We start from the raw sequence: 12545 nt of genomic DNA on the forward strand, positions 1-12545 counted from the left end.
AAGAGACTAATTATACTCCTTTGTATCTTCTAAAGCATGATGTCTAAATTGGCACCCCACATGATGTATACTCAATCTATTGATTGGATTTAATTAACCCATAAATAATTTATCTGTATGTTGATATGAATAATTAATTAGGTTTTCCAATAAAAGGCTTTTGTCCTTGGAGTCATTTAATAGACTAACACATGGGCTTAGAGAGTCACACACAAAATGATCTTCTGTATATCAAAGACAAGCATAAATTTTATGGGTTTTTATGAAAATATTTTTTAAGTATAAATAGGATTGTTGGGTTCTGTGCCTTGGTTCTATCAAGAAAAAATGGTTTCCATGAATATAGAAGCGTGTTATTGATTCTTAATCAATCATTAAAATTATACATCATATGTACCTTATGGGGAACTTATTCCACTCTTGACTTGCCCACTCTAAGATTGTTCTGACGATGTTCATGTGCCTGGCCTTTAGAAGTATCCACACAATCACGTTGCTCTTGGATCTCCCCTTCTTCTTCTTCAACTCTCCCTGAAAATCTTGAAGATTTTCTCACCATGAAGACACTCTCCTTGGTCGAATGAGAAGAGATCAGCATCGAGAAAGGGGGCTCCCAATTCTGGATAGTCTGGGTGATGGATATATGTGGCCGTCAAGCCAATCACACTACAATGTTTATTTAAGTCCATTGAATAAAATATTTACGTTCATTATTATTCCGTGTGATGTTTATAATGAAGTCCCTGAATACGGGCAATGACTTAGTGAATTATGATGAGATCATAATACATTGATCACTAGTTTTTAAACATGTATTCTAAATATTCCTATTCGAGGATAGTTGATAACACCATAATTTTGGTTTTTATTTCAAGTAATTTAGCACAATTTAATGCATTTAATGAGATTAAAAAGGTTTGTTATCATATATTTACATGAAAATACTGTTTCAAGTGATTTCTGATTTTTTTCCTAATTTTCTGTTAATTTTATGAATTTTAAGGGATTTATTTGAGCTTGAATTAATTATTTTTAAATGAAAATGGCAGGTTTAATATTTAATTTCAAGATTTTTTAGTACGGGGATGAATCAAGGAATTTTTTTGAATTTTCTAGGATTTTTTAGGATGTTATTAGATTTTTCTGAGATTTATTTGAGGTAGAAATGGATTTTTATGAAGAAAAAAGGATATATTTATAAGGAAAAAATGAGTATTAAGATTATTTTCAAACTTTGAGGGCCTTTTCGTAAATTTTAGTTACAATGATGCCCTAAAAAACAGCTTTCGGTCCTGGTTGCAGGCGTAAAGATATTATTTAAACTATTCCACTGTTTTATTGTAATTATTTAATATTTGTTTTAATGTTTTTAGGAGAAACCAGAGGAGAGAGAGTGAGCAAGGGGCATATACACAATTACTTTTGGGCGGCGTCCAGCAGCAATTCCAGGCTTTTAAAATGACTTTTATGCAAACAGGAGAATTGAAAATGCGCCAGCCAATGAGAGAGCGACACGTCATGGCATGTTAAAAAAAGAAATGAATAAATAAATGAATTTAAATCCAATGGACTAAATTGGTTTAAAATTCATTTATTATTAACTTTTGATCCTGAAGTCTGATTGAGATGATTTTTTATGGATTTGCTCTTCTTGATCCCCTCTTTCTATATGTATGGTTGGATCATTCATATCCAGCCTACATTGATAGATAAAAATTAATTACTAAACGGGGGTAAAATGGTGAGTTTTATCATGTAACCTAAGTATAAAAGCTAAATTTCGAGAGGGGGAGCTCATTCTTGATGGTGATCTATCATAGCTGAAGACAGAGAGGAGTTCCAGCTTGGATCAACCTATTTGTACCTTTTCCTTATTTCTATTTGAACTTTTGGTGTATTTTGGATGTTGTTAGTTGAATTTCTTAATCTTTCTTCTTGAACCCTGTCTGAACTTCTAAATTGCTTGACTTGAGTGGAATGTACAAGCCCTGACTCAGATTTAGAGGAGAAATTGAGAGATTTCCTAGCTATTCCAAGTGCAAATAAAAGAAAACAATAAAAAAAACTTATGAAAGGGTTAACATTCTAGGATATTAAATTTTCCATTTCATTATCCAATAGAGTAGTTATTACTGAATTGTCAAACTTAAAGAACCAACCAAAACACGTCTAAATTTTCTTCTTAATCTCTCTAATTGAATTCTTTGATCCTTTCAATTGGATCAATTAATTCAACTTAGAGCCCCATATTTCATCTACTCCTCTCATCTCTTCTACCCCCCTTTCCAAATTTCTCATCTAATTAAGGTGATTTAATCTCTGTTGAAGATTAAATTAACCCCAATTAGGTTCAAATTATTCAAGAAGAACATCAATTAGATTCTTTCCTAGCTTCCCTTGGACGACACTCGTACTTATCACTACACATCTTAAGTAGAGTTTTTATAAATTTTATTGTATAAGCTAAAATTGACAACAACACGGGTTTAAACTTGCATAAAATTTACCCCTATTTTTGGCTTATCAATAGTCGAGACAGACATCGAATTAACCTGTAGACAGACATTTTGTCTATGACTTATGAGCCTCTAATCATGGAATTCAAATAAGTTATAGATTAGGTGTAGTAAGAAGCTTACGGAGATGATTGAGTGGTCAAGATGGGATCATCCGCCCTCGTTATAAGAGGATATTGACTCGAGGAAGACGATGCAGGAAAATCCCTGACCAGGGTAGTGAGGATATTAGAGAAGGCGTTCTCCAATGATCCCCGTTACGCATCAGTACTAATCGAATGCCAGATTAGGGTTTGACGATAAACCATGCTCTAAGTGGTTCGAGAGTCTTGCGCAGATGATGGATTATACATATACGGTAACCGATGACGGTAAAGGTTCCATGAGAGAGTTCAAGACTACTTGGTATCTTTTAGAGCACGAGGTGTAGCTTGGCACCCCGAGGGTTGGAAACTTAACCTGTCGATTGGGTTAAATCGATCCTTATTTAATTAATCTATATGTTGATATAGTTAATCAATAAGGTTGGTCAATTAATGTTATTGGGCCATTAAAGTTATTAACTATAACGATACATGGGCCTAGAGGGTCACACACACAAAGTCATAAGGGCATTTGTGGATATTTTTTTTTGGAGGGTTTTTGAGAAAAACCTTAAGTGAAATATAAAGAGGGAAAGGGGTCTCATTTTAAGCACCCATGCAAGCCTCATTTGAGAGGCCCCCCTTCTCCACTCTCTTCTACACTCATCCAAGGAAGAGTGTCTTCATGGTGAGGAGATCTTCAAGATTCTCAAGAAGAAGTGAAGAAGAAGACGTGGAGATCCAAGCGTCGAGTGATCGCGTGGACACTTCTAGAGGCCGAACGCGTGAACGGCTTTAGAATGATATCGGAGCGGCAATGTCAAGGGTGGAACGAGTTCCCCAAAAGGTACTACAAATGTCTTGTTTTATAGATCGATTGAGAATCGATCGATCACGCTTCCGCATCTATGGAACGTATTTTTCCATGGATGAACCAAAGCACAGAACCCAACACTGGGTGCTTGAAATGAGTACCCTTTCCCTATTTATATTTCATTTAAGTTTTTTTCTCCAATGCTCATATGATCTTATGCTTGTGACCCTCTAGGCTCATGTATCATTCTAGCTAATAACTTTAATAGCCCAATAATAATTATTAGCCAACCTTATTAATTAAATATATCAAAATACAGATTAATTAACTAAGGATTGATTTAACCCTATCTATAGATTAAGTTCCAACTTGTGGGATGCCAAGCTATACCTCGTGCTCTAGAAGATACCAAGTAGTATTCAAACTCTCTCATGAAGCTTTTACCTTCATCGTTTACCATATATGTATAACACACCATCCGTGCGAGACTCACTATTGACATAGGGTATGGTTAGTCGTCAAACCCTGATCCATCATTCAATTAGTACTAATGCATAATTGGGATCATTGGATAACACCTTCTTTAATATCCTCACTACTTTGGCCATGGATTTGTTGCATCATCTTCCTTTAGTCAATCTCCCTTTATATTGAGGGCATATGATCCCATATCGACCACTCAATCATTTTTGTAAATTTCTTACTACATTCGAGCTATGAATTTTTTATATCCTATCATTCGAGGGTTGTAAGTTATAGTCAAAATATAGTAGTCCATCCATGAGATGTCCTTAGTGTTTCAAGTGAATGGATCACTTAGACACCCGTGACATGAATCAACCTGATTGATCTTTAGGTATAATATCATTCAGGGATTCATACAGATCAATTCAATGAATTCTTTCTCCAAACAACGCCAACTATCTTTCCTTAGTATCCCCACACTTATAGCAACGAGATCAGGTATACTTATAAATAGGATCAGTTAGTGTTATTCTATTTGGATAATTTGATGTCCATCGTATCTATCCATCGAATATGAATATTCAGAATGCATGTTTAAAGACTAATGATCTCCGTATTATGATCTTATCATAATTCATTATGTCATTGCACTTATTCATGGACTTCATTATAAACATCACACTAGAATAATAATGAACGCAATATTTTATTCAATGAACATAAATAAATATGGTGGTGTGATTAACTTGACAACAACATGATATCCATCAAGGAGAAGGTCCGATGGCACACGCCATCAAAGATCGTCGACAACGTCATCCGCGTTGCCCGCCACAATCGTTGAAGAATGCTTGAAATTGCTCGCTTTATCATGTTTTGTTTCCTTCTTCTTTCTCGTGTTTTGTGCTTTCATCGTTTCATCGTTGTGTTTTCGTTGCGTCTGTGATGTGTCCCTACGTCCTTAATCGTCGTCACGGGGTGGGATCCTTAGCCAATTTGGAACCCTTCCCTTATGCCAAAGTCTTCTCTGTTTTCTTTTCTTCTTTTTCTCTCTTTATTTCCCCCTTTTATTTTGTAATGAGGGGGCCCATTATAAAAGGGCCCCCTTAATGGACCCTTTCTTCTCTCCCCTTTGACCCACTAAGGGGGGGGACATTGTTTGACCTCTTCCCCCATTGTAAGGGAAGAGGGGGACGCCCTAGCCCCTCAGACCAGGAAGACCAAAGAAAAAGAAATTGTTGTGTTATTTTCTGGTCTCCCTTCCTTGTTCAGAGAAGAAAACATGGGGAGGAGAAGAGGATCAACGGAGCAAAAGAAAGGGAGAATTGGGGGTGAGAGGGGCAATGAGGGAAGGCATCTGCCCTTCCAGACTCGCCACATGTTTGCCACTCCTTCCCCAGATTCCTTTATTGCCGTAGAGACATCTTTCGGCCGTTGGATTGGAGCTGACGTCCGTCGGTGAAATTTTGCCGTCATTGCACGATCACGGCAGACTCTGGCAGAAAAGGTGATGATTCTGCCTGCGAAAATTCCACAATTCGGTGATTCTTCATTTGGGACCAAACTCGATGAGATTCCCCCACATTTGGGCATCAAATTTGTCAATCAGGCAATTTTCCCCCCGCTCACTTTGGGCATTGATAATTTTCGGGAACTCTGGCATCTGTGGGCGTCAATTCCCCCCATTCGGATCCCAAGTGCCACCGAGTGTTCACTCCACGGTCAGGTAGATCGAGTGAACGGATTTCACCCCTCTCCAAGTCAGAGCTCGACGTGGATAATCTTGGTTGACGAGGGCAGTTCACCTACCATGTGACTGGCGCCATCCCTTTGTCCCAAGCAACAACAATCAAGCTCTGCGTGGGGTCACGATGGTTGACCTCCTGAACTGTTTTGAGCTAGCTATCGAGAGGGCGTAGGATCTGTTTGACCGTGGTCTCTATGGGTGCTACCAGCACGCCTTGTTGGAACGAACTGTTCATCTCGAGTTTCTCCCGAAGCTCGTCGTCGAATTGCCGAGCTGTAGTGAACACTTGGTTGCCCCGTGTGGGGTGCAATTATCTGGTGTTACGCTACCTAGGGCTGTCTCTCAGCTACACGGTCCCTACCTTGGGTCCGCCCTTATCAGCCCAACCGAGGCCAGAGTGCCACATACGATTGGGTGCTCGGCGAGGTCCTGCACCTCGACCTCTCCTCCATCCCTTTATCAGAGCTCCAACATCTCCTTTGCTCATTGAGCCGCCGTTTGCTCTCTGACGTCTCTCCGCCCCACCCGTTTCGACCGCCGCCAATGTCGATGAAATTATGCACCGTGAGCCACACCGACGAGGTACGCCATCCTCTCTCGACGCTCATTTATTTACCTTTTGCAGTATACTTTTGTCTCGACTCCACCGCGCTCAGGCTAGGTAGGTGAGAGAGGCAGATTGAGAGAACTATGACATTTGAGTGTCTTACCTGTGCAGACGAGTACGTCTGTTACGTGCGAGCGCTATGGATAGATTCCGTTCGGCCGTAGACGTCTTCATTGGTCTGACGAGGTTCGAGAGGCCGCTATCACCGTCACTCGGTGACCCTGTCCAAGCTTGGAGTTTGGCACCTCCCTCGAGTCGGAGCTTGCACATACGACACGTAGGACATCCATTCATCACGTCGTAGTTACATAACCCGATAGGGTTGCATCCGTTGGACGACGACGCCATCGACGTTCGATACCATCCTCACTTATCGATACCGAGCCATCATACTCGGTGTCCACTGGACGACGTCCTAGACGATGTTCGACATCAAGGTTGTGAATGAAATTTACCATGACATAATTATTCATGTGCTTAAACTTATTATCCCTTCTCCCCTTGGCTTCCCTCCACTCTCAATGTGATCAAAATGGTGTAATAATGACATGGTATCAATAACATAGATCATCTAGATGGCAAAGATTCAACATTAAAGAGATCATTAGAATACTTTACGAGGCTACACATTTGAATGAATAAACACATCTCTCTTGAGGAATTCACAAATAATGAATCCAATGTTGGGTTCTCAAGGCTTAGATCTGGATAAAGATTACGAAAGACTTAAGCAAAATCACATGGCATTGATAAAACCATTTAACAAGGTACCTCGGCACGGATCACATCCAAGATTTCTTACATCCCAGAGCGAGACAAGTCCAACTGCTCAAGTGTGCAACCTCTAGACGTATCCACGCGGTCCTCAGCATGTTGGATCTCCTCTTTTCTCTTCACAAGCCCCGCTCTCATCATCATTAAGTCGTCTCGATTGCATCGGGCATGTAGAAGAGTCATGGGGAGAAGGGAGAAGAAAAGAAAGGCACCTGAAAAATTATGGCCTAGGTGAACTTCATTCAAAACCTTCTCCTATTTATTCTAAGTGGGTATTTTTCACAAAACCCCCAAAACTTAAGTATATCTTTCGACGTCCAAATACCATTTGCGTGTGACCTTCTACGGCCATGTATTAGTCTAGTTAATGACTCGAGTGGCCTAATAACCTTTATTGGCCTTCCAAAATAATTATATCATCATATAGATTAATTAACGTTTGATCGATTTAACCCTCCTCTAGAGCTTCTCTCTCCTCTATGAGAGGTGATTTAGCTATAACTTTTGCGTCCAACTTCAGATCAAGTTGAAACTAAGTTCCATTGGATTTGGAAGGCTTAAATCCATTGGAAACAATCCAAAAATCACCTTAAACGGAGCAGTATAACTCTGAATAGAGGGGATTGAAGTTTCAAGGTAATTTTTTGTTTTGATTTTTCATTTTCAAAATTATCTCGACTCAGGAGCTACATACACTTCAAATCTGTGCTAAATATGTTCATCTCGGCAGGGTGCATCGGTAGGTAGAATTCTCCCCCTCTAAATTTCTTTATTTTTGCACAAATTAGATGATAAAGTTTTGCTTGCTGCTTTTCCTTCATTCTATTTTTTGAGCTGCTCGCAATCCAATGGGGGTCGCTGAGCTGGACGAACCCCACATCCACCTGCTTGATGTGTCAAACACGTTGGAGAGCATGGGTGTGGGGAATGAAATCAGCCAACGGTTGTATAACAGCTTGTTTGACACGTCAAACGAGCACGGTCGAGCAACGTCTGCCTTGTAAAGTATCCACGTCATCAGTTCTGACAGTGTGGATGCATCAAGCGGCGCTAATCCATTAAAAAAGCAAAAAAATCAAAAAAAGGAATAATAATAATAAAATCATCATCTGCCCATCGACAACATTAAATGTTGTCAGGACACTAGGCAACGTGGCAGTCAATGAGTCCATTTGGACCGTCGCTGCGACCACGTGTTGCGATCGCGACGGTCCAGCTGATGGTCCCGTGGACCCTCCCCTTCTCTGGGAATCGGGGCTTTGCACACGTCAGATTGACGATGGAGACTCAATATCAGAGCTTGATAGATCAATCCTCAACTCTTGGATGTGCCATGTGCGCAACCGCTGACTCCGACACCTTAAACACTGACAAGGCATTAATTTCATTGTTGAGTGTCCCGCCCAATTTCATTGACTATTCTAAGCTGGCAACATCATTGGATGCATCGTTGAACCATTGATCGGACGACTCTGATAGGTCTACTGAGACAACTCAACATGACCCACTCGTTAACTTAGATGAGCCTAGGCGAGTTACCACAACTGACTCAATTGAGTCTGGCCCATCCGAGTCAGCTAGTTGCGACCGGGTTGACCCGGCCGACTAGATCGGGTTTGACTCAATTGACCTGGCCGATTCCGCCCAAGTCAACCCAGCCGCCCCGGTCAGGGAGACTAGGTCGACCCGACGTGGTTGATGCAACCGAATCTGACTGGGTCAACCTGGTCGACTGGACTGGGTCTGACCAGGTAGACCCGATCGATTCTAACCGGGTTGACCTGGTCAACCCAGATCAGGTAGACCCGGCCGAACCGGCCGGGTCCGACCTGGTCAGCTTAGAAGGGGTTGACCCGGTCCAACCGGCCGGGCCTGATCCGGTCGAACTAACTGATTTAGTTTGCGTCGACTTGGTTGAACTGGCTAGGTTTGACCCAACAAAATGAGCCGATCCAATCTGGGTCGACCCGATTGAATCGGGGGGCGGGGGGTTAGACCTGGTCCCCTTAGCTGACCTTGACTGAGACGTCCTGGTCGACTCAGTCGGATCCCACTTGGATAGATACTTGGTCGATACAACCTAAGTTGACCCTGCCGCTCCGGCCCGAGATGACTTAGTCCACCTAGATCGAGTTCACTCGATCGATTCGGTTCCAGTAAACTCAATTGATTTGGTTAGAGATGTCATGATCAAATGACCTGCAATGACTTGACTAACCTAGGCCACACGGATCTAGGCCCTGATCACCTTGACTCGATAGGCTCAGCAACACATATCGCACTGATGGAACCCGCGCGAGACGAGATTTCTAGAGATACCAGGGCTACCATCTAGATTGACACTCCGAAGACCTGGGCTGCGACAGTGGTTAGGCCTTCACAGAATGCTGTCGTCCAACCACCCCCTAAGACCAGATTTCCCCCCTATACAATCATAGGACTCTGAAGCGAGGTTATACCAAATCTGAGGGAGTGTGACTCGTTGCATTCTCCAAAGAGGAGGTCTCACGAATGGCAACGCTATTCGCTTACACCCTAATAGGGAGATTCGCTGCTAAGCGAACCCTCATCGATGACATCACTCGAGTAAATCTAGCGCTTGAGAACTTTATTAAACAAGTGGTCATCGAGGCTCGTAACCATCAGAGTGTATTTCTCTGCTTCCACCTGGAAGCTGACTTCCAGAAGGCTTGGAGTCGTACCACTTGGACTATTAGTGGATCCACGATGCATACCTATTGCTGGACGGCAGAGTAGATGAGCTCACGAGATCATTCCCCTCACTCCGTCCCCATGCGAATAGGCTTTACAAGAATATAACCTCACCTCTTTACGCCCACAGCCCTAGTCACATGCAGATGCTATCGGGTCCTTTATACGACTAGACAAAGAGGTCCCTTTGTTCAAGCGCCCTGAATATGCCCGGGTCTATGTGGAGATCCATCTCCTAATGCCTATCCACCGCATGATACTTATTCAGAACAGGAATGAGCTGATCCACCAGCCCATTGTGTATGAGAATCTCCCACAATTCTGTACACACTGCACTCTTTTGGGCCATACTATCCATACGTGTCGCCAAAAAGCGATGCAGACCATCTCGACCCCTATGGTAGAGTACCTCCCCCCATCGCCATACGATGACTACATCGTCGAGGCGAAGCCCATATCCTAAGGCGTCAGAAACTGACTCGGTCACATGACCCACCCCCACACCGCAAGGTGTGTTGAATGTGCAGCCCACCTTACCTTGAGATCCTGTATCAACCAAACCTACTCCGGCTAGGCCTACTTCCATGACTGCAAAGTGGGTGAGAAAGGGTGCTGATAAGCGCCTCAAAATCCCACCCAGGACAAAATCCCTGTCTACTACCCACTTATAGGGAAAGGGCAAAGAGGTTAGGAACCCGACACTAACCTCGAACGCATTTACCCTTTTAGAGGTGCCCAATGGATCAAACACGCGAGGCCACACTGAGGAAGGGACAAGTCATAGAACCCCACACGTTGCTCAGACTTCTCCTGCACTCAGCTCCTCTCAGCCCACCTCTTCTTGGCCCTCTCCATCACTCTCTACACCGCCTTCATCCCCCCACCCTTTGCCCCCATTCCCGGTTGCTCGTAGACATCCCCTCTCTACACCTTCCCCCTCTAGATCTTCCTCTTCCCATCCCTCCACAACACACACTCCTTGTCCACCACCACCTTCCCATCCTGCCCCATCCCCTTGCCCCCTGACCTCCATTGACTCTCACCATCCTCCCCACCCACCTGCCCACTCACACCCACTCATTGATCGATCTCTCCACCCTCCCGACATATCCACTCCCCACCAACCCGACCTAACCCCCATGCCCCTCCCCCATCCACCCGACCTACCCACCTTGCTACTTGATCCCCACCCATCGTATATACCACATGCTATAGAGGAATGCTTGAATGATCGTCAAGTCTCTCTCCCTAGTGATGACACGTGGGGACACTAGGGGACTTGCTTCCATGGGCGAGGAAGATGACGATGCCTTCATATCTGAGGAATTAGATACACCTCACACTCGTCGCATACATAACACCGATCAAGGGTGCACCACAGAAGCCATATTTGTAGATGCCCAATCCTCTCACACTCTCTATTTGTAGATGATGCCATCCTTTTCCTTAATGCATATATAAACCCCATTAAGGAACTTATGAGTGTCCTCACTACGTATGAGCAAGCTTCAGGCCAGCTTGTCAATTCCTCAAAGATCAGCTTTATGGTCGGTCCATCCACCACAGTAAAGTGCTCTCAGATTATCCAACACTATACCAGGTACTCACGAGGATATCTACCTTTCAACTATCTTGGATGCTCTATCTTTATCGGATGTGCGAGACATCATTATTTTGATGCCTTGTCGGCCAAATTGAGAAAGAAATTAGAGGGATAGAAGCTTCATTTTCTATCCCATGGAGTACATATTCAACTTATTTGACACGTCCTTATGAATATTCTGCTGCATACTCTTGCGGTCCATGAATTATCTCTAATAGTCCTCAGCTCTGTGGAGTGATTATGCACACATTTCTTATGGTTCGGTCACCTTAATGGATAGAGTCGCCACCATTCGGTGTCTTGGGAGAAAGCTTATTGGTCGATGGACGAGGGGAGTCTAGGGATCAGACGTCTTATGGGCATCCAAGACATGCTTCAAATGAAGCTCGTGTGGCGTATGCGTACCACGCACTCCGCATTGGGGAGATTTATCTCATCAAAGTATGGCGAGTGGGCGTGTAGTGAGATGGATATCTAGGGCCATCTCAGGTGGCAGACTTGGCAGAGACATTGGTTTCAGATAGCCATGGTCACATGTTGGCATGTTGGTCGAGGCGTGATTAACGCCTGGTATGATACATGGCTTACTATTGCACCCCTAGCCCGTTACCCCCACTTTGAGCCGCATCGAATTACATTGACCGTGGCTCAGCCACTCTTGGGTGACACACACCACCTTTGGGAGCAACATGGCCTTCCCATCGATATGTCATCCCTTGCCCTGAGTACTCCCATCGTGCCCTCTCAAGATCATCCTATTTGGACGCTTACCCTTGAGGGTTCATTCTCTTATCGCTCTTCTTCGAAGCATTTCCGTGAGAAATGTCCCACCCAGCACTGGGGTCGCCGAATCTGGCATTGGAAGATCATTACTCGTGTCTCCTTCCTCAGGAGACTCTTGCATTGTGGCCTCCCATCTGATGATCGAGTGACTCGTGTCAGTCAATCTCTCAGTTTGCGTTGATTTTGTTGCCCCACATCTCCGTAGGCTGAGAATATGGAGCACCTTTTCTTCTATAATAAGACAGCTCTAGATTGTTGGCGCCAAATCATACACCATTGGTGTCCACATCTTGGTATCTCCTCTACTCTAACATCATTGGAGTGTTTTGGGAAGATGTACCTCTCGCCAACATGCCCCCTCCTATACGTCACCATAGCTTACTTACTATGAGAGATTTGGAAAGAGCAAAATTCTTCTTGTTTTGCAAGAACTCCCATGCG

The sequence above is a fragment of the Wolffia australiana genome, chromosome 15 (genome assembly GCF_029677425.1).
Source record: "Wolffia australiana isolate 7733 chromosome 15, ASM2967742v1".
Taxonomy (NCBI): domain Eukaryota; kingdom Viridiplantae; phylum Streptophyta; class Magnoliopsida; order Alismatales; family Araceae; genus Wolffia; species Wolffia australiana.